Source organism: Falco naumanni, chromosome 4, assembly GCF_017639655.2.
Source record: "Falco naumanni isolate bFalNau1 chromosome 4, bFalNau1.pat, whole genome shotgun sequence".
Taxonomy (NCBI): Eukaryota; Metazoa; Chordata; class Aves; order Falconiformes; family Falconidae; genus Falco; species Falco naumanni.
The window spans coordinates 107,456,722-107,470,645 of record NC_054057.1 but is presented as its reverse complement, the minus strand read 5'-3'; the positions used below and the strand labels follow the sequence as shown (position 1 = coordinate 107,470,645).

Sequence of the window (13,924 nt, the reverse complement as noted above, 5' to 3'; positions counted from 1 at the left end):
ATCTTACCCTTTCGGACACGTGGCTGATTTTTTGCTACAGCAGCAAGTGTTCCAGCATCCCTTACTCATTCCCACGCTGCTTTTCCCATGTAAATACAGACACTAGCCATAAAAGAACTCCTACTAACACAGCATTTTCAGTGAGCTTTATTCAGTGGATTCCTCTCCAAACCAGAGACCCAGCCCTCTCACCACACACACAATTAATACAATTTGATGCTAATCCAACTTCCTTTCTTTTCCAGCCATATTAGCATGGCTGTGCCTGGATGAACGTGTCACCGAGAAGAACCACTTCACCCGTGTACAGCAGCCGGCAAGCACCATTCGACCCGGCTTCCACGCTGCGTCTGGCTCAGAGGCAGAGAGAGGACAGACCAGACCAGACCGAACTCTTGCAGACCTTACCCGGGATGCTAAATTAAAGTTTTTCAATCCTGAACGTGGACATGGCTGGAGGCATGAGCAACCCCATGGATTTCAGGGGGGCTGCTCACAGCCACAACACATACCATGCAAACACTCACCCGGCGGTTCGCAGGACAGAGCCCTGCAGAAAGTCAGGAAGACACTGAATTTTGTAAGCATTGCTTCAGAAAAGGCAACAAATTATCCATGTTTAATCTTCAAAACATCTACAATTACTAGGAAGACAACTCCAGCTAGGGCTGTTGGACATGATGAAAGACACAAGTAATGGATCTAGAAAGCCCATTTAGAGACACACTGCACACCTAACCTCTTGCAAAGCAACAGAAACGCAGCTAAGCACACAAACACAACAGAAAGCACAACTAGAAACTCCGAATCTAGCGTTAATATTAGAGAAGAGATTTTCCAGTCTCTCTGTTAGCCACATAAACCCCACCAGTTGCCAGTAATGTTCAGTCTTTCTCCAGTGCCTCAGTCTTCTACAACCTAAATACTCACCGATTAGTACTTCTGTGCATTTGACTCTTTACAGGCTCAGTCCTGAAGCCTCTGTGTATTTCTCTGTCCAGGATGCTCAGAGGGAACACAAGAGCCCGGGGCAGCTCCTTTGGAAGGGTTACTCAGCACCTCACAGCATCAGCCCAGGAGCTCCATTAGCCCTCTGTGTGTCCCATTCATTTCCATGCTGGCATACCAAGTTAAAGGCATTTTGCTTCTCTCAGCGATGTTTCCAGAAAAGGCCATTCTAGCAAACCAGCTCAAGCATCCAACAGCAGAAGAAATGGTATATCCCGTGCTACAGGACACGAGTTAACACAGGTGCAAGACACAGACGGTGGGACTAACGGTGCAGTTTTACACCACACTTCTGCCGAAGGCGTCCTCCTGCCCTGCTCCCTCAGGCACTGCCCTGGTCTTGGTTAGAAGGTTTTTGTCCGGTCAATAAACTGACTCAACGATGAACTGATTCAGCAACTCAGCTGGCCAGTAAGCAGAAGCACTGCATCTCAATTATTTTTGTCTAATGGCATGGAAAAAAAAAAAAAAATAGAAACCTCTTGTTCTGCAACAAAATACTTTCACTGGGAATGAGCAGTATTGAAAGTATCATCCAAAATCGCTACTTTTATTTCTTCTTAAAAACCAACTCACCTTTACAAGCAAAATAAACAGTTTCATCTTCCCACCTTCTCAGACCACAGTATTTTGGCCGGTCATTCAATTAATTTAACCCAAGTTAAAACCAGTTCATCTTTAATAACTAAAGAGGTTGAGACCTTTAGCTTTTTCAGGGAAGTGTTTTTTCAAGACCTCTATCATTTTTGTGGCAAGGTTTTTTTAATGCCACATCTGCATTTATAGGGGAAACGAAACTTCAACTGATCCCATGCTTAAGTGAAAATGTTCAATTTTGGTTTCCTGTTGGAACTTGTAAATACAGAAAGCTGGTGGGGTTTTGGTTGGGGTTTTTTTTTTTTTTTTTGGAGGGGGGGCAGGCAAAGAAGAACAACTCTATAAAAACAAGCTTTAACAATGAATTGTGCATGTAGCAACTATGGTGATTCTTCACTTTTTTGGAGGGGCTGGGGGAAGAGGCCTACCCTAGAAGCTGGAAAGGGTTTTTGGACCTTGGGTGCAGTTCTTCACGGCAGTCTGTATGACAGCACTCCCCATGTGCTGCAAAAGAGCAAGAAGAAGGATTATACTGCAGGCTAGCACCAGCCTCTGACACAGCGCAACCCCAGGCTGTTCCTAATAAAATACTGCAAATTAATAGGATCCTATTCTGTAGGACTGAAATTAAGTCTCTCCTTTCCCCGTTTAGAAATGGAAAAAACTATTAGAAAAAAACCCAGACACAAATGCCTTGATTTCAGGTGAGTGTCAGTGAGCTCTTAAAGCACCACTGTTAACACCAATCAGATGGAGTAAAAAGCGTAATTTCAATCTCCAGGACCCTTAAGCATCAAGAATGTTACAATGCCACCTTCATTCTCGATATGTTCTATCCCCATTGGGTCTTCATACATCTACAGGGATTTCCTTTGGTTTGGATTTCCTTACAGAAGACCTTGGGAATAAGAGAGGTTTTGTTTTGTTGTGGTTGGGTGTTTGTGTTTGGTTTTTTGTTTTTTTTTTTTTTCTTGGGGGGTGGGGATGGGGTTGGTTTAGGTTTGTTTTGTGGGTGTGGTTTTTTTTTTTTTTTAACTACTCCAGAATCCATGACTTTCCAGTTTTTGCCTCTAGCATTTACGGTATGTTTCCTACCTTTAAGGATCTTGAAAGCAAAGTACGTAACCACAAAAATCTATATAACCTAACTCCATCCGACTCTTGCTCTTACTCGCTGTTCTCATCACTGATGTATCTCATTGTTTTGAATCTCTGGCTCAAATGAAGTTGTTGGTTTTTTTTCAGATAGCCAAGATGAATTTCCAAAATTTCCAAAACTGCATTTTCTGCACAGTTGCTACACTCAAAATGATAGCATCAGGTAACGGAGAAGGGGAAACAGGCTGTGTTACACAGACATGCAGTTCTTCAAAGGACATGATCCGACCCAGCAGCAGGTAATTCCTGTTAAACCCTGCTTGGAACCTCAGCCCCCAGCACGTGACAGAACTCAACGCTTTTCCAAATTAAAGAAAGTAATTATATTATTCATGTGGCAGCAAGTAAAACATCAGGTTGATGGGAGTGGACAGGAAAACATCCAGATCTTCACTTTCTCATGCCAAGCATGCAGGGTATTAAGACAAAGACAAAAGTCACCGTCATGCTGTATTTACTTTCCAATTGCCTCTATATTGAAATCTGCTTACAACCCTGCCACAAGGGCAAGTAAATCCGTATGTTCTCTGAAAATGTCACAGCACTACACTTCTCCAGGTTTACATAGGCACAGGTGACAACTGCAATGATTTTCACTTCCATTTACCCAAATTACAGTGGGTTTTTTCCATCCAGAAGTATGATGATAACTTGTAAGTATATAATTACCCTTCTCTGCTGACATTGAAACGTCACCTCCGCAGAACACCTACTACTACTCATTTTTCCTCTAGATTCACTATAAATTACACAGGTTGCTGCTACAAGTGTGAAATAAACACCTTCCCTCCTCCCATCCTATAAACTCTGCCAAGAGGAGGTGCAAGATGACGCTAGGGAGAGATCTCCAGGTAAGCCACCTGCTTCCCAAAGTAAATGCTCACCTAGAAGATTCCTGAGTTGGGTTGCCCCAAAGCACTAACCACGAAGTAAGCACCCAAGTGTAACTCCACGCACCTGCCTGCAGCTGTGGGAGTGGAGACTAGCAGCCCGATGCTCTCCCACCACCACTCCCCAACAAAGCCTCCTAACCTCTGTGCTGCAGCCGCTGCCTTTCTTGCACACCCTCTCTAACCTGGTCTGTCAATCCCTTCTGACCAGTGCCAACACTTCATGAGAGCTTGAAGCACCTTGTACGGTCTAACCCTTGGCAGGCTGGTAAAATCTGTGAGTGGTGAAACTTGAGTGCCTCAGACCAAGAGGGGAACTGAAGACAAATCTTGCTCCACCCTGGGCAGCACATCTTTAGTGGGTCCCAACAAGTGGGAAGGAACAGGTAGCACATCTTGCAAAAGCCTCTACCCTCTTTCCACCTGGGAGGTGCATTCAGCATCCCTTAGCAAAGAAGGGTGTTTGTTTCCTGACCACAATCAAGACTTTTTTTCTTGCCATCCCCGAGCTGGTCCCAAACTCCAGCCATGCCTGAAGGAAGATGCTCTTACACCTCAGCTTGTGCATAACTTCCAAAAGTCGCCAGGCTCCACGTCCCACAGGGCAATTCCACGAGAACGTGGGAGGCCCCAGGACCAAGCAAGAACTCAGCAGAAGTTTTCAGGGCTGCAACCCCAGAATCGCAGGAACGGCAGACCCTCAACTCCGGCTGGAGGTGCTCGTGTCCTTGCTTAGATCCCACTTTAGTTGAACAGCAAATTATATACATGGGACTATGCTTAATCAAGAAAACCCTGCAAACATAATTTACTTTAAGAGCTGGATATCATTAAAAGTCCTGTACCAACAGAAGCCCGAAGCCCTAAGGTACTCCCTCAAAAACCTCAGAGAAGGCATAAATAAATATTTAGAAAACAACAAAACAGAGAAGGGGTGGAGAGAAAATCTGACCCTGGTCCCCCTGTTGTCATGGTGACTTCCAGCCATTATGTACTCAGGCACATTTAGAAGAAAGCTACATTTTCACCCCTCCCCAACCAAATAATGCCATGAAGGAAACCCAAAAATCCTGACAGCTTGTCACAAGCCAAGCAAACGGCAATCCGACCCTTTGATCAGGCAGCACTCCCGAAATATTTTAATCGATACTACTGCTGCACTGTGATTCACGTACTCAAGACAACACGGAAACAGACATAAGCAGAAAATTCAAAATAATAATCTGCCCAATTAATTGATGATAGAAGATGAGGATACCGTTTGAAATATTTCTGACCATGCTTATATCAGACAGGTTTCTGCTTTCAGAATAATTGAAAAAATAATTACTTACATCATTTCATTCTTCCCCGTTTGCAGATACTGTCTGCATGCAGTTGGTTTTCTTTCACCAAGTACTACCAGTTCCACATGTTACTCTTATCACACATAGCAATCAAATAGCCTTAGCCTGCTCAAATATAATAAAATCCTCTCAACATCTACACGCAAATGCTGCATAAATAGGGATTTTAGAAAGCATGCACCACAGAGATCATAAAATCAATCCAGCTCATTACAGCAAGAAACACAGCAAACGCTTTACTACCAGCTTTTAAATTGCTCACACAGAGCACACACTGCGGACTGCTAAACATCCCCACTTCTGCACCAATAAAAGGCAAACGCATAACACAGTCAAAGAGGAGGCATCTGTTAAGACACCATTTCCTAAACGATACCTGAAAAGACATTAAAGACTCCAGGAGAAAGCAAGATTTGCAACAGATCACAGCATGCAAGCTTACCAGTGCCTCGCCAGCACAGCCTGGCCAGCCATCTGCCCCGTTCCCCCCCGCCACAAAGCCGTTGCAGGAAATTGCCGCATTCGCTTCACAGAAGGATAATTCTGATAACCCCCACCCTCCAAGTTAATCAATTAATGAAGCAAGACTGTTTTTTCCTTACTAAGCAATGTACGGACACTAGGTCACTTCAAGGTTGCCTGTTCTTTCCTGCTGTAGGGCCTCCCAAATAACAACTGCCCATCCAAATTCAGCCTTTTTTTTTTTTTTTTTTTTTTTTTTTATATATTCATTCAAAGCTGTAGGAATACACTCAGCCCTTGACAATGCCAGCTTGCATGATGAAAGAGCAAAAGTAGTTTTGAGGCTGCAGAATGCCTTCCTCAGGTTACCATGGAAATAAATGTGGGAAGAGGAGGGGGCTTCGCTGATGGTAATGCTGCTACTCAGCGGAGATGCTTTAAAGCCAGGCTGCACAGGACTGTACGCCCAGAGAAGAAAACGGGATTTACTACTACCACTGTTGTTTTTTACCTGCACTTATTTTCATTTTCACCAAATTTTGTATAGTTGAAAAGCATGAAACTTCTCTGGGACGCTGGGGGAACGCTGAAACAAGTGAGGTATAAGAGCCCTCCAAAGAGGAGCTGGAGAGCTGGAACTTTATTTACATATTTGAATTTGCACAGATGGGAATTAACGCTCGATTGCAATTAAAAATAGGTTGACAAGGATGAACCTGTTGCAGAGCTGAGGCTGTAGCAAGGATGACTACTTTCAGGAAGGCTTGATAAGGTGCATCAGCTTATCATTAAAATGCAGGGTAGCATTGCTGTTACAGACAATTATCACGCATAGTATGAAACAGATCACCTCAATGACTTTGCTGCCATTTGCAGAACTGAAGAAAGCCCATCAGCAGAAGCAGCGTGGGCACTGACACACACTGCTCCACGGCTGCTCCTCTGGCGAGACCCTGACTTCACACCAGTGCTGTCCTCCCCCTCCCTGGGTCTTGCCAGAGTTCCCATTAAAAGTCAACAAAAATAATCCATGGTAGGTTGAAGCCGGCAAAAGAATCCCATTGAGGATGGCCAACAACATTTCATCAAACCAATCCAATTAAATTTCATACAAATTTAATTTTTATCAATACAAGGGCTGCTAGGTACAGCAACATTAATGTGATGTTTCTGACCAAAGGACGATACTCTGTCCAGTATTTGCCACAAAGCCACAGCAACGTCCACAGACATCAGTTTACCATTAACTTTACTGATGTATTGACATTTTGCACGTGATGAAAGTCCCCACACACTCTCTCTGAACACACTGGAATTGCTAAAGGTGTTTTAACAATAGTTATTAAGTAGAGAGCTCCACCTTGGCACATAGCACTCCTCAGCTGCCCTGCAGAGGACACCAAGGAGCCAACAGACCGCGCTGGGTTTGCAGGCACAGCACTACAGGCAATCCACTCGGAATTCCGTATGCTCACCTAGCATTTCCAGCAGGCTCGTTTAAAAAGTTAAGGAGAGAGAAGGGAACTGAGCTGTGGGCCGTACAGAAGGACATACGTGGAATAAAGCCGAGGTGAAGACACTGTGAGAGCAGTTACAAGCCAGCTGGGCACAGGCTGGAAGGACCCGTCAGGCTGCAGCCTCTGCAGAGACAGTGGTGGCTGCTCCAGCAGCAGCTGCCTTCACCCTGCAGCACCCGCCTCACCCCCCCGGTCCCATGTGGCGGAAAAGGAGACACCACTGGGGTCCCAGTGCTCCTAAAGAGGTGGCTGACATCTCCCACCCACGCAGGGCCAGGGTAGAACTGGTGGGAGAAACAACGTAAACCAGGTTCCTCTCTGACCTCTCTCACTGCAGCAATTTCTGCCTTAGTTTGGAGCTGACAACACGCAGCTTGTGCAAGAGCATCTTTTCTTTGAGAAAAGGGGGAATGGGGGTAGGGGTGGGAAGAGTATGAAAAAATGTTTTCCTCAACAACATCTCACAGCACGAAGATGAAGTAATACTGTATTTATACATATACCATCCCTAGAAGACATACTGCTGGAGTGGAGAAACCCCAGAGAGAAGGCAGACCATCTTTCCGCGAAGCGGAGAGCAAACAGCCTAATCCACGTATTTCTACCCATTTTTCCAAACAAGATTTCAACACTTCTTTACTAGGCCACAAATGAAAAAGCCTAATACAAATAAAATGCAAATCTTACTTATTTCGTGACAGCAGAATGAAAATCAGTTTTGCTGATTGCACGGGACCCACAGCACACAGCGTGTGATTCTCCATGCTTTCCTGCGCCCCCACCAACAGTCTTTATAACCACTAATGGCAAAGTTTCACTCAAAGCAAAATCCCAGTTCCTACACAAACTCAAGGAAGAGCAGAATGAAATCTGCCAACGCGTACGCAGCAGAAAAGCACCATAAAACACCAGCTGCTGCAAACAAGCAACGGGGCAGGGCTAAGAAGGTTTAAAAATCCAAACAGCCAGAAAGCAGAGCGGCCCACCTGGAGCCAGAAGCCAGGCAGCAGCCCTGCAGGGCTCAGCGAGCCCAGCCCGGCGCAGTGCTGGCCGTACGCCCTTACGCCAGCGCCAGCTTCCCACTGTGCCCCTCGCATCCCCAGCGGGCACCCACCGGTGCAGCGTGGGGCTGGGCTGGAACAACTCCCGTGCCCACTGCCCAGCTGGCTGCTGTCAACCTGATGGTCTTGCCCACTTGTCTCTTCCTCTCTTGGGACCTGTCTATCTGGCTGAGGAACTGTAGAAAAAAGAAAAATAAAATATTCCAGAGCTCTTTACCCCTTTTATCAACCTGCTCTGAAGTGAGCCCGTAGTCTCAAGAGCAATGAGGGACAGGGCAGCACAATGCATAAACCTCACTTCCTCAGGAAACCAGATTAAAAAGCCACTGTTGACTACCAAGGAAGCTCAGCAAGACCAGGGGAATTCACATGGGAGCAGCTCAGACGTATTACCCTCTTCTTTAAAAGGCAGCCCACCAGGGAGAGACTAAGGTAATAAATGAGGCACAGTAGAAGGCCAAGAAATCGCAGGAATAGCGTATATTGATTATCAAAAGTCAAAGAATATACATATTTCTATATGGCTATAAAAATCACACATATCCAGGTATGTCTGGAAAGGATAGCCAGGAGGTTTCTTCAAAGGCTCCCTGAACAAATAAAAAATCATCACTGGTTTTGACTTCCAAACAGTGAAACAGCAACAGACTCTTACCAGCCTACATTCCTGTGATGGAGTGGCTAGTACCACTGCGCTCGAGGAAAGTAACATACATATCACACCGTGTCTCCTAGTAACAAGGCAAGATATCAGATGTGCAAAGCTGACGCGAAAAAAGAACAACTTTAATCTTTTATCGAGAACGAATAAATGGAACAAAAGTGACAAGTGAATGGCTATTTATTACTATGTGATCCTCCTGTAATCTTCTTAAGCTTTTTACTAGAATTGTTCACAAGCAAAGAAGAAAAGAATTAATCTCTCATTTGCTGGTAGCTTTTAGATTATCAATAACCTCTTGCTGGAAGAAGAAAATAGAGATATAATTTAAAAAAAAAATTGCCATTATTAAGGATAAACTAACGCTTCAAATCATGTACACAGCAAAACAGGGAACAAGGAGATACCTGTTATGTGTTTATCCTTTATTTAATACTCTGACAACTACATTCGCCTGCGAATGAAACAAAGGAAGATACTTCAGCTTGCTGAACTCCAACACTACATATCTGGCTGATATAAACACCTGATATATACTTGAATTGCTGTGTATTAATAGTATCAGTAGTTGCATGCAGCAAAAATCACAAAAAAACCCAGAAGATGCAACTAATCACTCAAGCCATTATGCAAAAGAGCCATTTTTTTTTAATGTAGTCGTAAATTTAAATACCTAACAAAAAATTTACAATTATTAATTTGGCAGAGAGCTACACAAGAACACTTTGTGAATATATTACAGCTTCCTGATAAAACAACTAAGAGCAAACCAGTACACCAGCTCAGGAAAATGAAGATTTATAGAAGTATCTGTTATATATGAGGATGGCCTGTGGTTTGCAATATGTATTTTTATAATTTTCTCCCGCACAGTGCTGACTGTGTGGGTAGACAGACAACCCAGGATGCTTTTTGTGAGTTATACAGGTTTTCTACATATTCTAACCTCATCCAAGCCACTAGAAAGGAAGCTGAAGTGATTTTTTTAAAAAAGATGCCTTTTCACAAGGCTCCTTAAGTTTTCAACATTTTAAAACCCATCTCTGCTGATAGCCAGCATTTCCTTCTCATACAACAGCAGAAAAATTCCTCATATGCACTTACAGATGCTTCCCTAAGAACAAAGGCTGGTTTAAAATGTCAATAAAAAAATTATGGAACAGTGTTTATCAATTTAAGTTTTGTTTTCCCCTGAATCTGCAATTACCGCAGAGGCACTGCAACTTGAAAGCATGATTGTTCCAACCCACTTGGAGTTTCCTTGGAAGCATTAAGCCAGCAATGGGGTTTTATCACTGTTTAGGTGCAAGGTAGATTTTTGAAAACCAAATAAATTTTGAGAAAATGGAACTAGCCTCTCAGTCACCTCTGCTGTCAAAACACACTCCTTTGAGGACTGAACATCTTTGCTTTATTATGCTTAAACTAACTAAACAGAAAATTTTGCCTTTTTCACATGAATTTCTGCAACTCGTTTAGACACTTCCCCCTAAGATACTGCAGGAAAAAGAGAGAGGTTTAAATCACTTGCAGGGTGCAACTGGTGTCAAAAGAATGTTAAACACCCAAATAACTTCAGCCACTTAAGTGTGCTAATTCTTCTAAAATGAAAAAATTATTTAGCAACAAAACTAGAAAAATGTGTCTTTATATAAGACATTTTTGATACCGTTTCATACCACGCATTCAATAAGGGTATTAAATTTCATTGTACTATTAAGACATTATTATCATCAACAACAGGCGGTGTTGATAAGCAACCTAAGCAGCAAACACTTGGCCTGCAAGTCTCTGGAGCACCCAGAGCACCCTAGTCTGGAAACACGTCAGGGGAACGTCTGAAGAAAACCAAGAACTGAGCCTGCAAGAAGTGGGGAAAGGAGGTTAGTCACAATTCAATGAAATCTGTCAGAAACAAATAGGAAAGGTGTGAAGTGCCTTTTTCCATTCTCATTTTATTTCCATGGTCAGTATATGCTTTGAAAGCAAGCAGAAATTACTTTGATGAAGTCACTGATGTGAACTTTACAATTTCTTCCAAAACATTTACAAAAGAGGAACAAAACTGGAAAGCAGAAACAATAAAATGACATGCATATTTATTCACAGTTGACTCTGCAATTTCCAATTTGGTTTTTATCAGGACAAACCCCCATGGTCTCATTTCCTCCAGTTTCCAGTGAAACTCATTATTAAAACACAGAGTTTTAAATAGACCATGACTTCACACAAAAAACAAAGATAGCCTTTGTACAAGGGGAACCACAGTTGTGTACTTTGAACGGTGCGTAACATTGAACAGCCTTAGCAAGAGCACAAGCCAGTCCAAATCTTTTTAAAATTTTTATATACATAATTTTTGATTTTATATATATATACACATGCTCTCATATATTTTTTATGTATATATACATATATACAAACTTTGACAATCATTCCCTGTAATAACCACAAACTCACAAAGAGGCAGTTTGCTGCTGTTACAGTAATTTTTCATGATTAATTTTATGCATCATCCCTTTAGGAGCAATAGAAATAAAAACTTATTCACAACACATCAACGAACAATTTTCTTTCAAAACCTCCAATCTCTGCAGCCAGTGTGTGAGAGCAGCACATGGTTAGTGCTCAGGTCTGTCAAGCTCTGGTATCACCCTCGTACTAGAAAAAAGTCCAGAAGTAAAGACAGGCTGAAAAATGGTCACATTCGCTTATTTTGCCAAGTAAGGAGAGAGGCACTTAATCCATGGACCCTTCCCAAAACAGCTCATGGGGCAAACTGCAAGCAGACACCTTCAGTAGAGGCTGCATTTTCTACATCTGCTTTTATTCATCCTCCTCCCAAATCCCAGACAGCCAGTCTTGCCGGATCTCATGGGCATATCATCCTCTCTACACACAAAAAAGAACAGCCCACGACCACCAAAACACAGAGGGGGTCTCCACATGGGTACACTAGCGGTTATGGTCTCCTCCACTCAGCACTAATCTGAGTGCAGAAGGATGTGGGGGTGGGGGGGAAGGGAAGGGGCAGTGAAGAGAATGAACCTCTGCAATTAGCTGAACGTGTGTATATGCATGATGCAGGTAACCCATTGTCTGCATTTCTGCGGATTCCACACATTTTTTGGAATACCTGAGGTGTGGAACGCCAGCCTTTGCTCTTGGTGATAGCGCCCCGAGTGCAGCTTGTTTGACCAGTGCCTAGTTTTAATTTTATTATGACTGCTAAAGTACCTAAAAATCCCAAAGGAAAGCAGAGCCCAGCCAGATAGGCATTGTACAAATACTTACTAAAATCAGTCTTTGTTCACAGTCTAAACAAAGAATGCTTGAAAATGAAAGAAAAGGAAAGGGAAAAAAAGGAAAGTGTTGCCAAGGTTTCACAGCAGGAACTGAACTGGAGCATGGGCTCCTGGTCAGTGGTTGTCCTACCCAGCTCCCGTGACAAGAGCTGCCTCCCCCTCTGGCACCAGCTATTAAACTAGCAGCATCATTTCAGGAAAAAAAAAAAGAAGAAAAAAAGTAAATGGGAGCCTTTATTTTCCCACTCCCCAAAGCAAATAAATAAAGTACATGTATTCTTGATGCACACAACTCCTCACTGGCACATGGGAAAAGCAGGCAAATTCTTATGGGAATCCCCTGCTCAAACACTGGCAGAACATCACCGGTGCTACAGAAAGCAAATTTGTACATTAGTCACAGTCCAATGCAAACAGCATATGCAACCGTGCAGGAAAAAAAAACCCAAACCATAAAGGAACATGCAGGGAATAGACACCATGCAAAGAAGTTAGCACCATAACAGCATTTCATGCAAGAAGTAGTAAAAAGAACACTATTCTACCATATGGATTCATTTGCACTAAGCAGTAAGTGTATTTGCAAATAAATAATTTCCTGAAAAGATTTAAATCAGTGCTTCCAAGCAAAACTTCAGGTCTTTCAAAGAACGTGCTTCCTCTTCATGACGCACTGAAGCAGAGTCATTGGCAGCCACCATTACAAGGTTTAATGTTTGAAAGGTCTTGTCCTCCACTAGTGGAAGAGCACTGGATTTACTTTCACAACTCTATTAAATATTGCTTTTAAAGGTATCCATTGGCAGATGGAAACAGGCAGGTGGAGTCATACATAGATTTATATCAAAGGAATATCATACAGAACAGAAACCTTAATTTTATAAGGATCTATATGCCAATTCTCACCCACATGCTAAACACAGCAAGCTTAACCAAAGAAATTGAAAGGCTTAATTCAATGAATTTCATTGAATCAACAGCTATTTTCCCATGAGTAAAGGTGACAGAACCCCGCAATACGAGAGTCTTCTCCCCTGCGCTGGTTTCAGGCTCAGTGCAAGTATCCCCCACTGGCACAGGCAGATCATGACACTGCTTTCCTCTAAACACCCAACTGGACCCAGAGGTCTTCTGCTTTCTCTTACTCTGTTTACAAATGGATTCAGAAACACCAAAAATGGTGTTAGACAAATTACTCCGTGGAAATTTGCACAGTAACAAAGAGACCATGATTATATTAGCAATTTTAGTATGGACTATTACTCCTGATTTATGAAAAAGGCTTTTGCATTCAAAGCTTTTTTCTGCAGCTTTTGCAATTATCTGCACATGTGTATGCTTTCATCTAAAACAAAGCAAAGGTCTTTTTTTAATTTTCCCCTTCATTTTATCCTTTGCTGTAAAGAGAAAGGTTACAATTCACTCAATTGCTCATTTCTCTACCATGCTTAAGAGCCACAAATGACCTAGTTTCCCTGCCAGGAACCAGCAGCAGCACACTTGCCTGGCATGGCAAATCAGTGCATCTTGCTACACCAAGGGAAAAGTTGAAACTGTATCGATACAAATTAAAAAAACCCAACAAAACAACAACAGACAACTGGGCATTCCTACTAATTTCTGTATTGCACCCATCAAAAACCAGTGGCTACACAAGGATCTGTAAAATTACAACCAACTCAAGCCTGTTGTTTCTAGAGCCTTCATCTTGGATTCTGGAATGTGTTCAATCATAATTAATCAGGCTTAATGATAATCTTATTACACAAAAGACTTTTTAAAAAATTATAATCCCAAAGCACTTTATGAAGTAACATTTCTATTGACATGGAATAATATATCAATTACAGAAATTCAATTACCTCCCAGCTGAGATTTAGCAGGTTTTTCTTAAGGGAACCAGATAAAGAAAAACAAAT

General features: G+C 42.5%; 1 protein-coding gene across 5 annotated transcripts in view; it reads right to left on the bottom strand.

Annotated features, from left to right (window-relative positions):
• Window positions 1-13,924, bottom strand: part of FGD3 (FYVE, RhoGEF and PH domain containing 3) — a 114,108-nt gene that overhangs the window by 75,579 nt on the left and 24,605 nt on the right. Inside the window, exon 1 of one of the 5 annotated variants that reach the window (XM_040591642.1) lies at window positions 5,442-5,460. The exons of 2 other annotated variants lie outside the window; for them this stretch is intronic. The gene's annotated coding sequence lies outside the window, so the exon portion shown is untranslated. Of the gene's footprint in view, window positions 1-930; window positions 1,350-4,987; window positions 5,107-5,441; window positions 5,461-13,924 lie in introns of those variants that run through there. 2 more of the 5 variants (XM_040591640.1, XM_040591638.1) reach the window with 2 other exon arrangements.